Below are 21,635 nucleotides of genomic sequence, written 5' to 3' on the forward strand. Positions count from 1 at the left end.
CTGCCTGGCACAGAGCAGGAACTCGGTACTACTGAGTGAACAAGTGGGCACACGAATGACGAATCAGGCAGGCTACTGAATCAACATGCTGCACATCATTTGCCCAACTAATCTCAGCAATGCATTAGTCATATTTTTGTCAAAGACATATTGCAGCAGAGACAAGTTGCTGATGAGAATCTATTCGTCCACTCTGGCCATGCATTTCCTCATATGTAAAATGGAGCCAACAGCCCCTGCTCCCAAGGTGTATGGACAGCATTCAGGTTCAGAAGCCGTGCAGCTGTGCCTGAGACCATGCAGACCTCCATACAGAGGAGGTGGAACTCAGTCTGGGGAAGGAGGGAGGGAAGAGACATTGGCCCAGCTGGATGGAACGTCATGTCCAGTTGGGATAAGCACAATGGGGCATAAAACATCTTTATTTTAATCAAGTTGTAACTGCCAAGAGAACACTCTGGGGGTACAAAATGTGAGAGCTACTTCAGCAGCTTTTCACAGGCCCTGACACCTTCCAGGGATGCACAGCAACCACACTGCAAGGGAAACAGACAAGTGGGAGCAAGATCAATACATCGTAAAAACTGCACAAGTTAAGGACAGCACAGATAGTGAAGCCCCGATGATAAATGGCAGTGTAATTTGCAATCTGTAAATGTCAGCACATATCTTAAAACCTCTTTAACCATATAACTATATATTTCAATGTGATGATAAGCTCTGCCTCGACATGAAAACCACCCAGCATCCCCGATGCAGACATCATGTATTTGAATTTTGCTTAAGCGACCATCAGGGTGTCTCACAGTATTTGAACAAGACAAAGAAAGGAGGACGTAGCCCTGGCTGGTGTGGCTCAGTGGACTGAGTGCCAACCTACGAACCAAAGAGTTGCTGGTTCAATTTCCAGTCAGGGCACACGACTGGGTTGCAGTCCAGGTCAGGTCCCCAGTATGGGGGACCTGAGGAAATGACAAGAGGAAATGACATATTGATGTTTCTCTTCCTCTCTCCCTTCCTCTCTAAAATAAAAAAATAAAATCTTTTAAAAACAGGAGGAATTAAACCAAACAATTACAATTAATGAGTAGAAGTCTCCAGTGGAATTACATGGAGAAACAGAGGCTACTGAGTTAATGAGAAGTCTCCAAGCTACAAGAGATATCTGTCACCACACTTAGTGACAGATATCAAGTGACCTCAACTGGCCTGAGAGATGAGTCTAATCCACTGTAATGAAATTCAGAAAGTTCAATATCAGGACCTGCCATAAAATCCAAAAAAACACCACCATAAATATAGGATGGGGAAGTACAGCCCAGCAGTCGCCTGTGGGACAAAGATTTCTAGGTCTCAGTAAGTTCAAGCTCAGTGAATGATGTGGGAGAGTCACTAAAAAAGTCCATGTAATCTGCAGACCTCACTTAAAGGTAAATGGTTAAGTTCTAGAATAAAGGAGTTGAAAGTCTTGTTCTATTCTAAACCAACCAAACCAACTTAGTTCGGTTTTGGTCACCACCTGCTAAAAGATAAGTAGAATATGTTCTGCAAGGCCTACAATCACCTGCCACTGGAGTGTGGCCTGTGGACCAGGAGCATCAGCACCACATGGGAAGATGTTAATGCAGCATCTCAGGCTCCACCCCAGATGCACTGACTCAGATTCTGCACTTGAATAAGAATCCCAAGTGGTTCCTACACACTTTCAAGTTTGAGAGGCACTGGGTTCCATGAGATGGTTTATAGCCAAATTATCAGACGAAAGATAAAAGACACTGGAGGATCATAATCTGAGCCTCAGGATGGAGGGAGTAGAGATCTCCAAATTCCTGGAATGAAAAGAAGAAAGACAGAGATGACACGTTCCAGTGATTCCAGAAAGCAGACTTCCAGCATGCAGAAAATAGAGAAAAACAAATTTCAGCAGAGAAGGACTTTCTAGCAGCCCAGGCATCCCGAAGAGGAAAAGGTATGTTTCAAAAGGTTTCTTGGCACTGGGCGTCCAAGCCATGCTATAAAGGCTGATTGGACTGTGATCACAGTTACGCAAGCATTTGATTTATAACAGGGAAGTACGCATTAGATCCCCAAAGCATCTGGAATGGCCTGGTCGTTATGGAGAACTGGACCTTCAGTCTCACATCTCCATAGACTGAGACATCATTACTCAGTGAGCAAACACACCTAGCAGAGGTTAAGGGAATGCACTTTGGATGGCCCATTTGGTCATTCTTTGAATGCTCTTGAGCAACAGCAAGTGCCCACCCAGTCCATTTCTCCCCAATATTTCTGGGGTAGCAATGTATTCAGAAAAAAGAATTAAACCAGATTTTTCTGTCTCCACAGAGAAGAGTGACTAATGAGACATAAACAAAAATTATTGTTTGGGGCTTCTAAGAAAGTTCCCAGGGGAATTCTGACTCAGCCAATAAATGCCTTTCCCCCTCCACCCACTCTTCCCCGTCCTTTTCTTTCTTTCTCAAAAAGATGTGATGACTGACACTCCAGAGATCATTTTCTGATCGTGAAGTTGTCATGAGAATGAAAGCAAAAAGACAGAAAGACCTTGGATCTCTGATGACATTTTGAAGTCACCATAACGATTAATAGAGAAATATTTATATCAAGAAAAGGGAAATATATATCTCTAATTTGTTCAAACTAATGTTTTAAGGGACTTTGTACTAGTGGCCAAATGTAATTCTAATCTGATATATCCTGAATGCTGTATCTGTTGGTAAATTCTTATCCAAGGCCAAACACCCACCTCCCCTCACAGAGTGGCAGCTTCAATCACTTGTCTGGTCGTCATGCACAAGACTGACTATCTAGCTCAGGAAAGGCAAACCGTAACCTGTGGGCCAAGTTACCTATTGCCATTTTTTACCTATTGTTTATAGCTACTTTGCAATACAGTGGCAGTGCTGAGTCGTAACAACAGAGACCATATAGCCTACCAACCTAAAAATATATACATATTGCTGACCTGTGATCTAGATATTTTGAAAATCTTCATTATCGGTTTTTTTTCACCAATATATCCAAGATCCAGTGTGGAGAAGGGCAGCAAATAGTACCAGCTCCTGGAAGGGCTGTATTAACCATCTGAGACACAGGAATCCGTAGTGTTCAAAGTTTCCCTGGTGATTCTAAGGAGTGGCTGTTGTGGTCTGAGGGTTTGTGCACAGCCCCCTGCCCCTGTCAATTCATATGCTGAAATCCTAACCCCCAAAGTGAAGGTATCAGGAGGTAGGATCTGGTGGGTGGTTGTGTCATGAGGGTGGAGGTCTCATGAACAGTATTAGTGCCCTTATAAAAGAGACCCAGAGAACTCCCTCACCACTTCTCCCATGTGAGAGGACAGCTGTCCATGAACTAGGAAGCAGGTGTTTACCAGACACCATATCTGTAGCACCTTGATCTTGGACTTCCCATTCTCTAGAAGTGTGAGAAATAAATGTGTGTTGTTTAAGCCACGCTGTCTATAGCAGTTTGTTATGTCAACCAAATGGACTAAGACAGCACACATTTAGGTGTGTCAGACGGCCAGGCTATTCCTCCTCCTCCCTGGCTATGCCATTTGTAAAACGGAGCTGACTAACAGCCCCTCCTCCCCAGGCATGGACAGCATTCAGGTTCAGAAGCCGAGCAGCTGTGCCTGGGACCATGTAGCCCACCATACGGAGGAGATGGAACTCAGTCTGGGGAAGGAGGGAGGGATCAGACATAGGCCCAGCTGGATGGAAGGTCATGTCTAGATGCGATAAGCACAACTGGGACACAAAACATCTTTATTTTAATCAAGTTGTAACTGCCAAGAGAACACTCTGGGGGTACAAAATGTGAGAGCTGCTTTACAGGCCCTGACATCTTTCAGGGATGCACAGCAACCACACTGCAAGGAAGTCAGAGAAGTGGGAGGGAGAGCAAATACATTTTTAGAAATGATATCAGTTAAGAACAGCCTAGAGAATAAAATCTCCATTGATAAATGGCTTTTGCAACCTGCAACCAGTGAATGTCAATACATACCTTAAAAACCTTGAAAATAATGATAAAAATAATGACCTCTAATGTGTGTGATAGATTCCGATTCTACATTTTCCATAACACACTTTGCGAAAGCACCGAATCCCCTCCCGCTTCAATGACGCCTGTTGGCCCTCCATGTGGGCACATCCTCTTCTGCCCACCCTTAAAGGCAGAGGTCTTACCTGGGGCCCTCCTCTCCCCCACACAAACATCCACTCTCAGGTCTGCACATTTCATTTCACATCAATGACCCTCACATCTATAGCTCTAGTCTGGACCTCTAACACAATTGCCAATCACAGACCTGATAAAATTCATTGTGTCAACATCTGAACCCAATATCTGCACTGCAAACCTGCTCCTCGTTCTCCTGGGACCTCACTCTCTCAGTGTGAATGGACCACTGAGTTGCCTGAGCTAAAAATCTAGGCAACAAGTTTGACCACTCTTGTTCTTGACCCTCTCCCCCATATCCAAGTACTAAATAATTGGGCCTGTCACCCCACCCCCAAAACCCACCTCCAGAGCTATGTACATTTCTGCCAGGACTGCCACAACAGGCCTCTTGCTGTCCTTCCAGCCAGCTGCATTGCCCCATCCAATCACGTTCCTCTCCCTTGTTCAAATTGCTTTACCGAGTGCCCATGAAGGATGCCAAGTGGGCTCTGGAGAAGGGACGTAGGCAGCCTCCATGGGCTCGGAAGGCTCCTGTGTCATCACAACCACCTTCCTTCAGGCTCTATCCCTCACATTGGTAAATCAGAAGAGTGCTGCATTTTCTGTAAAATTCTTCAATTTCTTAAACTTTTAAAAGCTTCTTTACAATCAGGATGGTGCCAATTTGCCTGGCTTTCCTTCATTCTATAAAATGTTTGGATCAGACCAAACGCCCTGCCCTAGAAACGGCATCCCCTGGCCTCCCAGCTTTCTGCTTACTGTATCTCCTGTTGTGGGTGACAGCAGGCATTCAAGAACTCAGAACTTAAGGATCCAGGTTAGAAAGGAGCTTAGAAGCCATTAGTTCAATCTGCCTTTTACAAGTCATGGGACTGGTATGACAAATACATCCTCCCCATCCCATATTGTCCTCTGTGAGGAGGTGTGCCCAGGTCTGATGCCAATGGACCAATGACTTAGGGGTAGCCACCTTGACTCAGGATATGAATAAACCACCTGAGAAAAAGGTACTTCATGGGCGTGATGACCAGAGCAGGAAGGAGAGGAAGACCCTTTCAGAGACACAATAATGAGGTCAATAAGGAGACACAACACATGGGGATGGTTAAGAGCACAGACTCTGCATCCGAACCATAATCCAAACCCTGGCTCTGACACACTTGCTGTGTGCTCGACGGAAGGCACGTCACTGCTCTGTGCCTCCACTCCCTCCTGTGAGCAACAAGGATAACAATATTACCCCCCTCATGGGCTTGGGAGGACTAAACGCGCTCACACATAGGTAAGCCTACGTGCCAGGCTTACCAGGGCCTGGTACATAGAAGATGCCATGTGAGTGCTCAATACATAAATAAATAATTAATTACAAATAACTTTACTGGGGATATTAACTAGGCATTGTGAGGATCACTTTGCCATATATATATATAGGCACCATATACAACATATATATCATATATATAATCATTGTATTGCAAATCTGAAACTAACAATGTTATATGTCAATTATACTTCATAAAATACATTTAAAAAGTAAACTTATTGATTAGGTTGTCACTGGGAAATGACAAAGATCTGGATTTTGGAAATCCCTGATCTTGGATCAGCTCTGCCAGGAATTCCCTCCAGCGGTGTGGCCGACAGAGAAAGGGCCGCAGTGAGACCTTGGGACAGCCACGGCTGGTCCATGCACTGTGGCCGCAGCCCAGAGGCCCACATCTCCTCCACCTACTAGCTATGGGATGGCAGGGGGATGGCAGGAGAATGGCGTCTTTCTGAATCTCAGTTTACTTACCTGAGAAATGGGTAGAATACAAAACAGGATGTCTGAAAGCATTCATAAAAATGCCTGGCATGCCACAGTATCCCTCTGTTGCTTTCATTATCACTGCCGTTACCATCATCATAACCCAAATCATGAACTTCTGCATACGTTGTGAAGCACTGCTATAGGAGTCACCCCATCTCAGCTTTACAACCTCTGCACAGAATTTTTGCTTGGTAAGGAACAAATATACAAATTACCACTGAGTTACAGACCTGGGGCTTAGAACAAATTATGCCGTGGATCATTAAAATTATTTAATAAAAATACAAATGATATGCCCCTCCCCCAAAGCCCCACAATATGCACCCCAAATGTATTATCTGTCAGGTCCCACAAAAAGCAGCTCTGCCACTGAGGCTGGACGCTGGGGCACCTCCTGACCACCGCATGTGCCGGTGGGGGCACCCCTGCTTCTTCTAGGCCTGGTTTCCCCATGTGTACTGGGCAGGGTTGGACCAGGGCTTTCTGGGTCCCTTTACGACCCTCAAGTTCTGGTCCTTAGACCTCAGTCCTCAGTTGATTTATAAATTCCAAATACTTCACTGGGTCTCCTTCTAACTCCACTCCACTCTCATTTCACTGAGGAGACCCAAGTGTTCATGGAAGGAGGCAGGAGGCCCGACCTGGGGCATTATTTGGGAGGGTTTCACACTCAAGAGGAAAAGCCAGCAGAAGGGTCCTTGGAGCCTCTCTCTTCAAAGCTCAGTTGTCTGAGAATGACCCTGTCTCCCAAGAACACTGGGCAGTGAGTGCTGACACTCACCAGGGGCAGAGAAGGTTCTGGGTGCTTCCATCCACTTCAGTGACAGTCCTCCCTGCTGCCTCTGCCAGCACCATTAGACCGAGGCCTCCCAAAGGTGCAAGCTGGGGCACCAGCCCCGGTACATCTGGAGGCCATCTGACGATGAGGGGAGGAGGGCTATCACAGGGCCCTGGAGACCAGCCAGGGGCTTCAGGTCAAACACAAATGTTCATTTTTCTGCTGTTGTCTGGATACTCATCAAATCCTATGTCTCCAGTTGACAGTCAAAGTTAGAGAGCTCTGGGAGAAATTCAACAAGAGTGGAGTTGCCCACTGCCAGGGCCAAAGCAGTAAAATGATACTTTTCAGACCTCCACTAAAATATAGATACTTTCAACACTAACTCTTGCCATTATGAAGCACCTACTGCGTGTGAGGTATGCCAGGCACTCACATGCCTCACCTTTCATCACCAGTTAATCCGCAAGGCAGAGGCTGTGAACTTGCCCCTTCTACAGGCAAACACTGGGGCTCAGAGAGAGTGTGTCACTTAACCTGAGAGGAGATAAAGGACAGAACCCAGGTCTTCTTGACGTCTAAGGCCCAGTACTTTCTATTACAGTGTGCTGCTGCAGTAAGCAAGGCTCCCCAAGCCCCAAGCAGTGCTGGCAGTTGGAGACAGCAGCTGCCAAGGAAGGGCCCTGCATGATCCCTCTGAGGCCCAGTGTCCCTTTCCTGGGCAGATCACACATCCTCACAACACTCCAATGCGCCTTCTCATTTACACTTGCTCCTTCTATTCTAATGCCTTTAAACCACCCAAAATTACATGAACAGTCCACCCTCAACAGCACTTTTAACATCCAAAATTGCAAAACTTCTCTGCAAATTAAGTTCTCCTTTTAAATTCTACTAAACCAAATCGTGCACTTATTTCACTACAGAATTGAAAGAACTGATGTCCCAAATTGTTAAGCTCCAATAAAGAGTTTAACAATCCCTTCCTCCCTCCCTCCCTCCCTCCCTCCCTCCCTTTCTTCCCCTCTTTCTTTCAATTTTAAAAGGCTCTCCCATCCAAATTAAGTTCAACAGACCCCATTCCTTCTGTTTGAACCATAAAAATACTATTCCTTGGAGGAATAAAAAGAGTTGACCTCTTCTGGCAAAACCAAGTTGTCTTTTAAAACAAGCAATAAAAAGCCTTTCAAGCCCAATCTCTTTGACTCAGCAAAGGAATAATATCAGGGTGATATCTCTAATCAGGAATCAGGGCAAACCCTCCCTTTCTGGTTTAGGAGGAAGTTTGAGTTTTTAGGTTTCTTTTCCACTGGGAAGAATTGCCCCAGTAATGTCTGTGATAACACTCGGGTACGTAGGAGTTAGCGGGGAGAAATAGCAAGGCCTTAGTCCATAAGTGAATCGAATTCAGAACTACTCTTGGGCAGACAGGGCCTCTGGGAAATGCGTTCTTTAGACGCTTGGAAACATCTGCCAGAGAATCTGATCAGCCCTCCTGCCCCTCACCTGCTCTGCTGAGCACTTCAGCCCTCACTTCACCCCTCGCTTCTTTCATCTGTTTTTGAACTAAATCTAAATGGACTCACAGAGAATGTGCTTCTTTGTGTCTGGTTCCTTTCACTCCATACCGTGTTTGTGAGATGTCTTCATGCTGTTGTGCATAGCACTCACCTGTTGTTGTTCAATGCCACACAGTATTCCACCGCACCAATGCGCTGCAGTTCATTAAGCCACTCTGCTGGGATGGGAATGTAGACTATCTCCAGTTGGGACTCTTACAGGTAAGGGAGCTGTGAGCACTCATTAGCGTGGCTTTTGTACCAATTTCTTTGGGGAGCATAGATCTCAATGTGAGAGGTAAAATAATAAAGCTGCTAGGAGAAAGCGTATTTTAAAGACCTTGGGGGTAGGTAAGGATTCTTACACAGAATACAAAAGGGCATAAAGAGCCTTCTGGGCAGTAGTTACACAGGTACACACCAAAGTAAAAATTAATTGAACTAAAAACTTAAGAGATATGCACCAGAACTAAAAACACTTGTGTGTTCAAACATAATTTTAAACACACAAGTGAGGGGCAGGGGGAAAGCCATGCCTTCGCTATCCTCAGGAGTACGAGCTTTTATCTTAACTTATGGTCCTGGGGCATCCACAGTGCACTGTGGAGGGTGAGCATCCACATGGACATGACGTGCAGCCAGTGTTAGTGCTCAGAGGGGGTCCAGAGCCTGGACTGGCCTCAGCAGACCTGTGTTTAAATCCCAGCCCTACCTCTTCCTAGCCAAGTAATCCTGGGTAAGATAGTTTCCCTCTTTAGGCCTCAATTCTCCATTTGGAAAATGAGGATAGAGCTGGTAGCTGCTTCTTACGGGCAGGAGGAGAACTGAGTGATTACATGTGAGACAACATTCTTTACATCTGTTAACATGTCTAATCATCAAATGTTGCATGTTCTGGGGTAAAGTTTACCTCTGAAACAAACACATATCTATATATATATCTACATATCTATAGAGTATATCAGTCTACCAAATAATCAAGAGATGGAGGGAGGAGGAAAAGGGGAAAAATGAGGATACAAGGAGAGGGAGAATGAAAATGTAAAAGCTGTTTTAAGTCGATCTAAGTCCCAGATGTGTTTTCAGGGTCTGCCAAGCACCAGCCCGGGCTTCCAGCCAGCAGTCGCTGGGTCTCTGGCGAGTCTGAGGCCTAGCGTGCAAGAGACAGAACGGCACAGTGCAAGAGCTGTGCAGGGGGAGAGGCCTGGGTTCAAACTCTAGCTCTTCTCTTGGCCAGCTGGGACCCCGAGGATCACGTTTCACCACAAGACACAGCTTCTCGATCTATGAAATGGGGACAACACCGATCTGGTTGGGCGGCTACGAGGTGCCATGCCTGGCAGGGAGCAAGCAGTGGCAGCTGTTCATATTGTAACCCCCTCACCTTCATCGTCATCCGCCTTTGTGTACACGAACTTCCCTATTACAAAATTAGGGGTAATTATAGGATGTGTAATCACGAAATTAAAGCAGGTAATTACCATGCCTAATTAATTGTCAAATGCTAGGCAGGCGAGGAAACACAAACAGAATACAGTCTGTGGGCCGGGCAGTTAAACATCCCCTTTGCTTCCAAAAAACTGTCAACAGAAACAGCAGAGTTCAGTAAATGACCTTCTTGGGTAGATTTTCAAGCACTAAAACAAAACCTGGGAAGTGTTCCTAGGGGTTCTGACTCAGAACAAGCTTAGTACACCTCTCTGCTGGCTGCAGGAGGCCTGCTATTTATATTGCCCCTGCTCATAAGCACCACGGTTCTCTGACGAGGGGGCACCTCATAGGAGACACCTGATGGGTGCTGAAAAATTCTGCAAAGATCCGACTCTACAGAGAACCCCGATCATGTGAATGCAGGAAGAATACTGCAATACATGTTCATTCACGCATCGCTGGCTTGGAAACAAAACGTCAGGCTGCCCCTGCTTCCTGCAGCATAGATCAAATGCATCCTCCTCCACTTCAAAACTCAGACGGTTTTTTAAATACCCAAACTCCTCTGCCTCGGAAGCAAACACATTTTTATTTTTACTTATTATTAATTTTTAATACTCACCCGAGGATGTTTATTGATTTTAGAGAGAGAGGAAGGGGGAAGGGGGAGGAAAGAGAGGGAGGGAGAGAGAGAAGGATGGAGGAAGGGATGGGAAGGGATAGGAAGGGAAGAAGGGGGGAGGGAGGGAGGGAGGGAGAGGGAGAGGGAGAGAGAGAGAGAGAGGGAGAGAGAGAGAGAAACATCGATGTGAAAGGAACATCAATCGGTTGTTTCCCATCTATACCCTGACCAAGGATCAAACCCACAACCTAGGTATGTGCCATGACCAGGAATCGAACCTGCAACCGTTTGGTGTATGGGACAAATCTCCAATTAACTGAGCCACCCAGCCAGGGCACAAACACATTTTTATTCATCTTGTGATAGTTAAGAGTGAAAGCTAGCATTAACTAGGATAACATGCCTGGACTTACAGAAGATAATGCACCACTTAGTAGCACCTATCATGTGTCAGACATTTCATCTACAATTTTTATAAAAGCCCTGAAACTTTATGTGCCTTAAAACAGAGACTTGGAACAACAAAGCAATGTGTCCAATACGATGCCGGGAGGGAGGAGAACCACAACCAGGCCTTATGTGATGCTATACAAGCCACACGCTGCAATGTCTCCATCTCAGAGAAAAACAACAAGTGCTCAAACTCTACGCTCTGATGCCCTTTACACAGATAGTTAAATTTAAAGATAGTTGATGGCATTAAGACAACAAAGATTCTTTTAAAAATGGCTTTAGTTTCCTAATTCATTTTGTTTCCTTAATATCCAAGAAATGAAATGATTTGTGTTTCGGTTGGCAGCCTGCGTTAATGTATCCTAACAAAACTTTCCTTCTAATGAAATGGCTTCATGTGTTATTAACTGTAAGTGTCCTCGCTGCTAGAACAAAATGCCTGAATTACTGTATGACCATGCTGAGGGAGTGATATCACTGCAGCCAAATGCCGAGAATAAGATGAAAAACATAGCCAGAGAAAAATGACTTTTCAGTTCACTGGGTATGGAAATGAGGCAGACCAGTAAAGGTAGAAATGCATTATTTACTGAGAACTGCCAGTCCAACCCCACATACTTTCTAAAGAGGGATGAGCAGTTTTGAGGTGGGACAGACCCAGCCCAGTGCCTGCGCTCCCTCAGTGGGGCCCTTACCGTTTCAATGCAGACTCCTCACTTCAGAGAGAAGATCCGGGAACACAGCACACTTGCTAGGGTCCAGCACCAGCTCTGCTGGCTCTGGACATCTGACACCAATCTCAGCACCTCTGAAAGCAGCAAAGCCCGCCTTCCCACTGAACTACACCTGATTGGTTTTTGGAGGTGACAAGAGCTAGATACTGGTTTCAGGGCATTTACTCTCCCTTTGAGACCAGGCCCAGGTCAGGTCTCTTCTTTCCCCCATCCCCCACGGACTGCAAACAGAACTGGGTGTTCCTTCCCTGGGTAACCGCCAGTGCCTCTTATGTGCCAAGCTCAGGGCTGGACCCTGGGGACATCGTGGAGAACAAAACCAGGCATGATGCCTGTCCTCCTGAAGCCCACACTTGGCCAGACAGTCAACCAAACATGCATATGGTGCCAATCACCATATGCATGAACCTATCGTCTGCCGGGGAGACAAGATTGCAAGGACAGGGGCATGGTTCTTGCAGTTATAGTAGGCCTGGGAGGGGTTGGGTGAGTGGAGCAGGAGTGTTTGACTCCAGACAAAAACAGTGAGTCAGAGTGGAGCAGTCTCGCATGGGAAACAGCTCAGGGGCAAAGGGCACGGCACCAGCCTGGAGAGGACTGAAAGGAGCCCAGGGCGAGGTCCAGAACAAGAGGATGTGAGCGGGTGCTGGAGGTGGGCAGAGCCAAGTTTCAGAGGTACCACGATAAGAAAGCGGGGAGCCTCAGGGCCTTTACTGTTGCTACTCTCTCCCTGGAATGCTTGCCCCTCACTGCCTTTGGCTTCTGGTTCAACCACCATCTGGCATGCTAGGCATTCGTTTCTTGAACTGCTTATGGTCTGTCTCTCCCAACCAAAAGGATAAGCCCCCTGAAGCCAGGATCTGGGTGATTTTGTCCACTGCTGTACCCTCTGTCCCAGTACAAAGGAGGCACCCAGTAAATACTCACCAACACAAATGTTTGAAAAGAACGGAATGAATGACTGGTAGGTAGGTGGATAAGGTGGGGGCAGACACGGGCTCTTGGCTCTGACGTTGGCTAGAGCACTGCCAAGCAGGTCCCCGTTGACAGGCCTTGCCCCTCTCAGCCTCACAGAAGCAGGATGCCACTGTCCTCCTCTGTGCATGTGCTGGATGGATGTGTGTCCAACCCATGAGTGGGGCTGCTCAGAGCATGGGGCTGCTAGCGACAGCTCTTCTGAACTTGGAGGGGGATAATGAGAGACAGGGCTGCTTTAGTGAGCAATGACCATTTACGTCCACTTATATATAAACAAGCGTTCCTTCACTCACTTTCAGGTTACTGGAGGGACAACATAGGTATAAGTCTGTAAGAGGAGAATAGACCTTTTTGCTTTAATACCACAGCCACAAACCATGGTTTCCCCATTCACTTTCACTTTACTGGACACTTCGTCTTGCTGAGGCTGAACCACAGGTCCAACACAGAGCTAGTCAGAAGGGGAGCCCTGGTCTTCTCCTTACTGCCCACCACCTCCTCCCCACAACCCCAGGAAACCTTGTGAAAGAGGCTGAGACTCTGGTCCCCTTGACTGGCTGAATTCCTGACCCTGGTCCCCACCCTCTAATTCCCAAATCAAGTCCAGGACTCAGTAAGTCATGGGCAGTACCACTTGCAATGAAGGTCAGATGCAGATGGGCTCCCACAGAGGACTCATGAGAACAGTCTCCATCTCCCCTCAGGCCCACTAAGGACCCTCTGCTCCACCAGACACCCCCTGTGATCCCCTCAGCCTCAACCCCTGCTCACAACTGACCTTGCCAGAGAATTAAGGAGAAGACAGTATGGTACTACAGTGCCTTGGGATTCATGGTTGCTGACCCTGGGCTCTGGGTAGAACCCTCCCCTCATGGAGCAGGAAGCTGACCTTTCAAGGGAGTGGGATACCAGAAATAAAGCAGGGAGACACCCTTCAGAGAGCCCTGAAGACGGGTCTGCACCTGAGGGCAGCAGCAACTGAGAGTTCCCACCCTGTTGGATTTCTCTGCCAGGGCCCCTGCGTGGTTGGCCCAGTCTTATTCATTGTTCTAGCATGGTCTTGGCTATGCTGCAGGATATAAGAAGCACACCCAGCTGTCACAGTTTGGTTGAGGAACAAAGCAGAGAAAGCAGTGTACCTCTCCCTTATCCCAAGCCAGAGCAGCAGTGACCACTAGTGGGCAGTTGTGCCCAGGAGCTTGGCTGCCTAATAAGGGTCATCCTCAGTGTGGCCAGCAAGATCAGGGGCCATGGAGAAAGTCACAATGGTCCCTGAGTGCTCATCAGACAGTCCCTGGGGAACTCAGAAATAGCCGGACCCATTTTGATGGGAGTTAGTTTCTGGCAATCAAGCTACTAGGGGCTCCAATGGTCATATTTGGGGAATTTCAAAAGGAAATATGACTTTATCCTGCAACCACATGCTGCAGTCTGGATATTTGTATCGTGCACATTACCCCCCTTAGGCATGTGCACTGCAATAGAGGTCCGTTCGCTAAAAGCTGGTTACTTTGCTTGTGGCACCAAAATTACAGAGTTTTAAACTCACTGGGAAAGTAGTCAAGTCTTCTGGTTCTCTCGTTACTGATACAAATATCAGCTAAGTCTTCCTGGCGTGTGGGGTGGAGATGGGGAAGCAGAAGCTGGGCATCTGTCCCTTTAAATAGTTGAAGTCAGGGACTACTCATGATATATCGATAAGTATGATTCCAATCACATGTGAATATGTGTGCAATTCTATTCCTAAAAATAAGACCAGAGGATTCAAATCAGAGCATTAACAGTGGTTATTTCTGAATGTTGGTAGACTTTCATTGTCCTTATGATTTCTTTATTATTGTCCAAGTTTCCCAAATTTCTTTCCTCTATTAAATATTGACTTTGGCAATAGAAAAATTAAAGGGTATTTTTCAAGTCTGTGGGACTTATGGTGGGCACTGTGAAGACAACACATAGTCTATGCCTTTTCACTCCAAATATAATTGGACACGTGTTAAAATAGCGAGATACAGTCACACCTTGGGACTCATCGGCTTTGGCACTCATCACGAGTTCCGGCACAACTTCATGATGAGTGCTGGGTACTACTGCACTTTGAAATACACAGCTACCCCTGAAAATAAAAGGAATATGTTTGTCGCTTAGGAACAAAGAGGAAACCTCCCAGAGTGAAGAGGGGAGCAGAGCTGACCACAGGAGCAGGGCCCCAACCTGGGCTGCAGGGCCAGGGTATGAGAGCTTGCTGGGGCCGGGAGCAGGCGGCTTAGCTTGTCTGAGGCAGGAGAACAAGCTGGGCAACCAGAGGGAAGCCAGCACTGAGGACCAAGATGTTTGTGATGTTGATCTCCAACCATGCCTGAATTCTTTCAAAATTAAGAAATGTAAAAGAAAACCCTTTTGGAAGATCTGATGTTCCAAACTGTTTCAGCCCCAAATAGCTGTTGATATTGCTGTAATAGATGGAAAGTTACTTCTCACCTATATTCTCAGAGCTAGTGCGTTTGAGAAAGCTGCAGGTGGGGGAAATAAGTTTTTAAAACACAGTCAGTTTCTTTGCCTTCTCACCAGGGCCTTGGTGAGAAGTTGCTCTCTTACTGTGAAACTGCTCTTGTGTGGGAAACCAAACCTGTCTCTAACTCTCATCACAGCCATAAAAGAAGCAAGACCACCTCTGGCAATGTCCTTATAAGCCTGAACTCAGAAACACAGGTATTTAAGCCACTTCAGTTTACCAAGTGTTAACTGAGCACCAAGTGACAGAACGGGCAAGGACATAGACAGAGGAGGACAAACAGTTTAGAGCAGTGAATATGAACACACGCTGGGGACCAGGCTGCCTAGGTTCATCCCTTGATTTTGCCTTCTTAATAGCTGTGTGACCTGAAGTAATGTACTAAACCTCTCCATATGCCTTCATTTCTTAATGTGAAATGAGGACAATATTAGCATCTACTCTCTAGAATTGTGTTTAAGATCAACCGCTTCCCTTGGCATGTAAATATTTAACAAAAATTAGCCATTATTAGCAACAGCTATGTGCCTGCTTCTAAAGAAGTTCACACATTAGTGATGCAGACAGACAGACAAAACTATAGTTCAGCAGAGTAAGTGTTAGCACAGGCCAGGAGATAGGAGATACAGCATGGAATGGCATGTGGACGCCCTCCATCAGGGCAGACTTCCTGGAGAAGGTGATGTCTGAGCAAGGCCTTAAAGAATGGGGAGGAGCTGGGAAAGGGGAGAGGGGCAGCGGGAAGAGGGCAGGCAGTCCAGGCCAAAGCTACAGGGGGCGTTTTCGACTTTCCTTGATTACACCAAGACCTTTATAAATCAAATGTTATTGAGAATAGGAAATTGGTAAGAATAAAATGGTTATAAAATTATTTGGCATTTGAACAAGCAGTGCACCAAACTTGGAAGGCACCAAATGGCTGCCCCCGAACAGATGGTTTGGGGTGACCCCTACTGAATGAGGAGTTTCAGCTACATTTATTTGGCCTCCAAACGTGAGCTGAGTGACAGGTAGCAACCACTCAGACCAGCAGCTCTTGTGTAAACAAACGGGCTAGGGAGGCAGTCATTCAGTAAGGATGGCTATTAGGGTGTCACTTTCTAATACAATTAGGAATGACCCTCCTCCTCTGGCCACTGCTAATGTGGCGGGAAACCTGACTAGACAAGCCCAGACAAGTCAGAAGGACACGGTCCGGTCCGTTTGCTGAGCCACTAAGATAAGGAACGGTGAGCAACTAAGTAACTAGGAAGTAAGAACAAAAGAACATTGTATGACCCTATCAGCAGCCCTGCTTTCTTGCTTCTGTGAGCCTGCTTCTGCCACGTAGGCTTAGTAAAATCACTTCCGGATGCCACACTATATAAATAAGCCCCTGCCTGAGCTTGGGGTCCAGAATTTGGAGACTGTCTCCTCTGGGTCCGAGTGTGTGTAAATAAAGTTCCACTCCGTATACCCGAAAGCGGCTGAGTTGTTTTCTGTAACACTAATAATGGTCCTTTAAGGAACTGGTAGTTCATCTCATGTGTAGCATTCAATTCCCGCCCGGCTCTGCTCTGCCCCCCATACCTCTGCTCTAGGCATGTCAATCCCCACTGGGATCAGAGTGCTTCTGCCCTGGAAAGAAACCCTGTGAGTCAGACTAACACTGTCCCTGGTCCCTCTCTTTGTAGTCAGGACTCTTTGATTGCCAGAAAGAAAAACCAACTCACCATGGCTTTGGGGAAATGGAGATTTACTGGAAGGATATAAACGGTATCTTAGGGAACTAAGGGCTGGCAGTGCTGCTGGGCTCCCTGAGGGGTTGGCCCAGAAGCCAGAAAGCCGTGCAGAACCAGGGCAGTTAGCTGCACACCCACGCTCTGCTTCTCCTCATGCTCCCACTCAACTCTGCTCTCTCTCTAGCCTCACTTCCTCTGTGTCCTGAGCTCATGGTCCAAACACAGTACAAGTCAAGCTCAGCCCCATACACTCAGACCATCCCAGCAGTGCCTGCCCAGTCTCAGATGTTACAGGAGAGGGCCTTGCAATGGACACTGGGTATTCTCTCTGTCTGGCATTCATGCCCCCTCTTTAGGCAGCAGCACCTCGATTCTACTCTAGGGACCCACTTTCCACCCAACCTTAGTCTCTGTGCTTCCTGTGAATCCCACTCCAGCTCTGATGCTAGAGGCGAGCACAAGATCTATGTCTGGCCAATCAAAGCCCCGCATGCCCCAAAGTAGGGGCATTTCATCCTGGCCAGGCCATTCAGGATCCTGCATGCTGGGGAAGGAGAGGAGGGCTGTTGTAGTTATACTTGGCCTGTGAGGGTGTGAGCTCAGGGCTACAAGTGACACCACAGGCAGGGAGCCTACCAGAAAATAAAACCTTGAGAGAGGGAAGCAGAACTGAGAGATGGGGAGGGAGGAAGGGAGAGTGACCGAGCCCCTGGACTGAGCCACACCTCAACTCTTTGCTTACATGAGCCAATGAGCTGTCTGGTCTAATATGATGTTTTTGCCACTTGCAATCAAAATAATTCAGTACAAAAAAGAATGTAATAAGACCTGTATCTTGACAGTTTTCCCCTGGGTGAGTATCCACTCTGGCCAGTGAACTACGGCACACACCAGTCCCTGTGTATCTGTGTATGTGGGTAGAGGGGCAATTCTCAGAGAAGTGTAAGTAGATTGGTAAATACCCAAAGGATGCCTCCTCCTTGGTACTCCAAGTGTTCACACAATAAAGCAAAGCTTCTTCTGGTGCCCTGGGCAGGGACTCCAGCAACTGTGGGCTGGGCGAACCTTGGAGTCAATACCAAGACCACAGACACTTCTCTCCTCATTCTAGGAACAGGATGCCCAGTGACTTTCTAACATCAACAACAAAATGTGGGTAATAAGTATTAGACTCTCCAACTAGAACTGATCCTTAATCACATAGCTACAAATTCCCAGGCAGTCACTGAAGCAAGACTGCACAGTGAGTTGGTGGGCGTGGAAAGACCAGTGTATTCTTTCAAGGTCTCTGGGTTTCTTCAGGGTGCCTCAGCATCCTTGTTTGGGCATCATGGGGACCCATTCCCCACTGAAATATATTTAGGAGGCATTAGTTAACTAACGTCAAGAAGACGGCATCAAGCTCAGGCAGAGATGTACCAGAAGCCAACTCAGCTCCCCGCAGGCCCATGGAGAGACCAGGGCAGGCCTGCAAGTTTCCTCACACCCCACCAAGAACCTGAGGCGAAGCCACTGAAGCTCCACCCAAAGCGCACAGATGCCTCTCTTTCCTACACAGCTGCAAGCCTGTGCTCGGGTCTTTGAGCCTCCTCTTTGAAAAGCATCCAATTTAAGAATTTTTGCAGTAATCATTTCAGAGTAACGAAAAACAAATAGAACATTTCAGATGTGATATGAGAACTCTGTGCGCCTCTCTAATGTACATTTAGAGAGGCGCATTAGTCATCAGGAAGAACCCTCTTCCACCTCCCCATACAACCAGATTCTGCCTGTAGGCAGTCCACAAACATTGAATACAGTTAATATGCTGCATGCAATCATTTCTCCCTCCTAAAGATGGCCAGAAGGTAGCATTCAAAAACAAAGTTCCTGAGGCCTAAGACAGAAGATGGGGCTGTGGTGAACAGTTTTCCACCTCTTGCACTTGCAAGGAACTAAGGTAGGTGCTTTAGTATGTCATTTGGTCATCTGCATCTTTCCCACGAGTTAAACGACATGTGAATGGGGTTTGCCAGAGGCCCAGAGGCCCAGAGGCGGCAGTGGTGGATTTTGTCTTTCCAGTCCACAATCTGTCTTTCTTCCCCCACAGCATCCAGCAGCAGAGAAGACGCTCTGATTCTAGAGAAACAGCACATGCGTCCTTTAGACCCACTGTGTCTGCAAGGCTCAGCAAACCGAGCGTGGCGAGCTGCACTCCAAGGAGCAAAGGTTAAAATACCAGTCTGTGGGATCTGCTGCCTCATTTAAGCCCTGGCTCCATCCAGCTTGGACCTTGGCCAAGCTATGTATTTAACCTTTCTGAGCCTCACTTTCAGCATCTGTACAATGGGGATATTACCTCACAGGATTGTTGTCACAGCCCAATGCATGACACGTGCCTACCATATTACTAGTAGTAATCTATGAGGAATTGGATTCTCATTAAATATTAGATAGATGCACAGTGTGACTCGACTCTCTATGACTGCACTGCTACTTGGTATGGGGAAGAAGAGGGGGAAAAAGTCTTCCTGATATCGCAGTTTACTGCCCACTGAATAGGGTGGTGTGAAGGCAAAGGATCTGTCACAGTGAACTCTGCCAACTTGATGCAAACACTCCTTTAGCACTGAGACACACAAAGAATTTTCCCTAGAGGTCCTTGGCAGGTAAGATGATGAAGGTCCCCTGCATTCCAGGAGTTCCCATGTCGGGGGCCTCCTGAGCAGCTCTTATCTACCCTGGCACATCTCCCTGTATTTCGAATCTTTCCTGGGCCACAGGAAATATTCATAAAGCCTACGGTTTCTCTCCTGGAAAAAGACAATCATGTACAAATAGCCTTAGGTGAATGTGCACCCACCAGGTACACTCAGTATTACAGATTATCTCAGCTCATTCGAGGAAGTCCCGGGGCCCATCCAGACAGCACAGTGAGGAAGTGGTGACAGGCCAGGTCTGAGCACTTGAGTTCCTAAGTACCCCACCCTGAAGACCCACTGCTGCAGTGTCCCCTATGGGCCAGCGCTCAGTGGCAGTCACACGTCCACTCGTCCACTCACATTTACTCCATGCTGCAACCCCAAGGGCCGGTGACACATTTCTACCTTAGAGAGGGAGACACACACCTTCTGAGAGGGGACAGGGTACTTCTGGCTCCAAAAGGGTCCAAATAAGACCCCACTGCACTGAAGACGTCTGCTGCCCTGCTTTTAGGAGCCACCTCACACCCAGATCCTAGCTGCCCACCCAAGCCCCCACTCCAGACTATGGTGGTAGACAAACTGCAGAGTGGGCGAGGCAGAGGGAAAGCCTGTGGTTTTTGGCCACCAGTAAACCCAGCCGAGGGCCCAGCAGCCTGCTGTGATCTAGCAGCTAAGCACCGGACACTTCTTCCAGGTTCTTCTTGAGATTCTGCCAAACCTGCGTCTGAGCCCACAGTACCAGCAGCAGACAGCTTTGTCTGCAGGAAGGAGCTGTGCTAACCACAAATCTCGTACCTGCTGACCCAACAGACATGGGCGAAAAAATGGCCTCAGCTGGCCTTGGGGGCGGGGCTGGGTGTCACTGGGTGGCAAAGCCAACAACAGCTGTTAGCAGAGGTCCAATCCTTTACCCACAACTCCCATTAACAGCTCCCAAATCCAAAAAGTTCTGAAAACCAAAAGGCTCTTAATGAGTTTAGTGCAAACTAATTTGTTGGCAAAACTTGACTGAACCAAATTAAGGGTATTTATAAACTCAACTCAGCCCACGGAGTGTGAATGCTCCTGTTTCACTGTAGAAACACTGAAGTGTTTGATTACAGGGTGCTGCCCCAGACCTACTTACAATATTATAACCCGATTTCCTTCTAAAATGCAAAAAGAAAAGAAAAATGAAAATATGTATTTTAAATTTCGACCGCAAGAATTTTGAGTAAGGGGTCATGGACCTTCAATAAGAGTTCATTTAAGTAAACTTGAACTTCATGTTTTAAGGTCCACCTAGAAGCAAAAAAAGCAAGCTTAGCCAAACTTATGACCTAGAAATCTCTTACATTGATCATAAAGTACAGTAAACTTGGCTAGGTGTACAACCCTGAACAGCAACGAGGCTATACAAATGTACAATGCACACCGTATTATGTAATAAAAGGGGCTGTGTGCAAAATACAATTTCATAAGACTTTTAATTATATAGAAGAGACAGATCTTTAGCACTACACTCTGGGAGTAACTTCCGTCCAAGACCAAGAAAGGCCCAGCATGTTGCCTCCTATCTTATGCTTCTCTGAGGGTACTCGATGAGATGAAGGCAGGGTAGCTACACTATTTAAACTTTTTCTCTATTTTTCTGTTGCCTCTTGGGGTACGTTGACTTAGTGGCCCCAGATCTCCCCACTCCACATACCCTATGCTACTCACCATATGACTTTTTAGTCCCTCCCACCAGAGTCAGCCTGTACTTTCTTTGACTTTGGACTTGGCCATCTTGCTTGCTTTGGCCAGCAGAGAACAAGCAAATGTAACTCAGGCAGAGGCCTGGGATACACTGAGTGGTTGGGCACCTCTGCCTTCACCAGGAGGGCATGTCCCAGTTTGTCTGGCGGGCCAAGAAGGAAGAGACCTGTGTGAAGGGGAGACCAACTGCACAGTATAGCTAAGCCCAGCCTAGATCAGCCAACCTCCAAACAATCCACAGATATATGAACAAGAATAAATCATTTTAACCTGCAAAATTTGGGAGTTGTTTGTTACACCAGACTGACGGGCCAATAGCTACTGATATGCTTGGCTACAATGGGTGAACCTGGGTAAGTTGAACACATATGAAGCCACGCTACTGAGTGCTTACGACATGGTCACTG

The 21,635-nt window shown here is 46.9% G+C and overlaps 1 protein-coding gene across 2 annotated transcripts in view; it reads right to left on the reverse strand.

The window, feature by feature from the left end:
- The window catches only part of SNX29 (sorting nexin 29), a 560,470-nt gene that overhangs the window by 94,500 nt on the left and 444,335 nt on the right, over positions 1 to 21,635 (reverse strand). The gene's annotated exons all lie outside the window — the stretch shown is intronic.

The sequence above is a fragment of the Sturnira hondurensis genome, unplaced genomic scaffold (genome assembly GCF_014824575.4).
Source record: "Sturnira hondurensis isolate 20B ecotype Veracruz unplaced genomic scaffold, ASM1482457v3 Scaffold0018337, whole genome shotgun sequence".
Lineage (NCBI taxonomy): Eukaryota > Metazoa > Chordata > Mammalia > Chiroptera > Phyllostomidae > Sturnira > Sturnira hondurensis.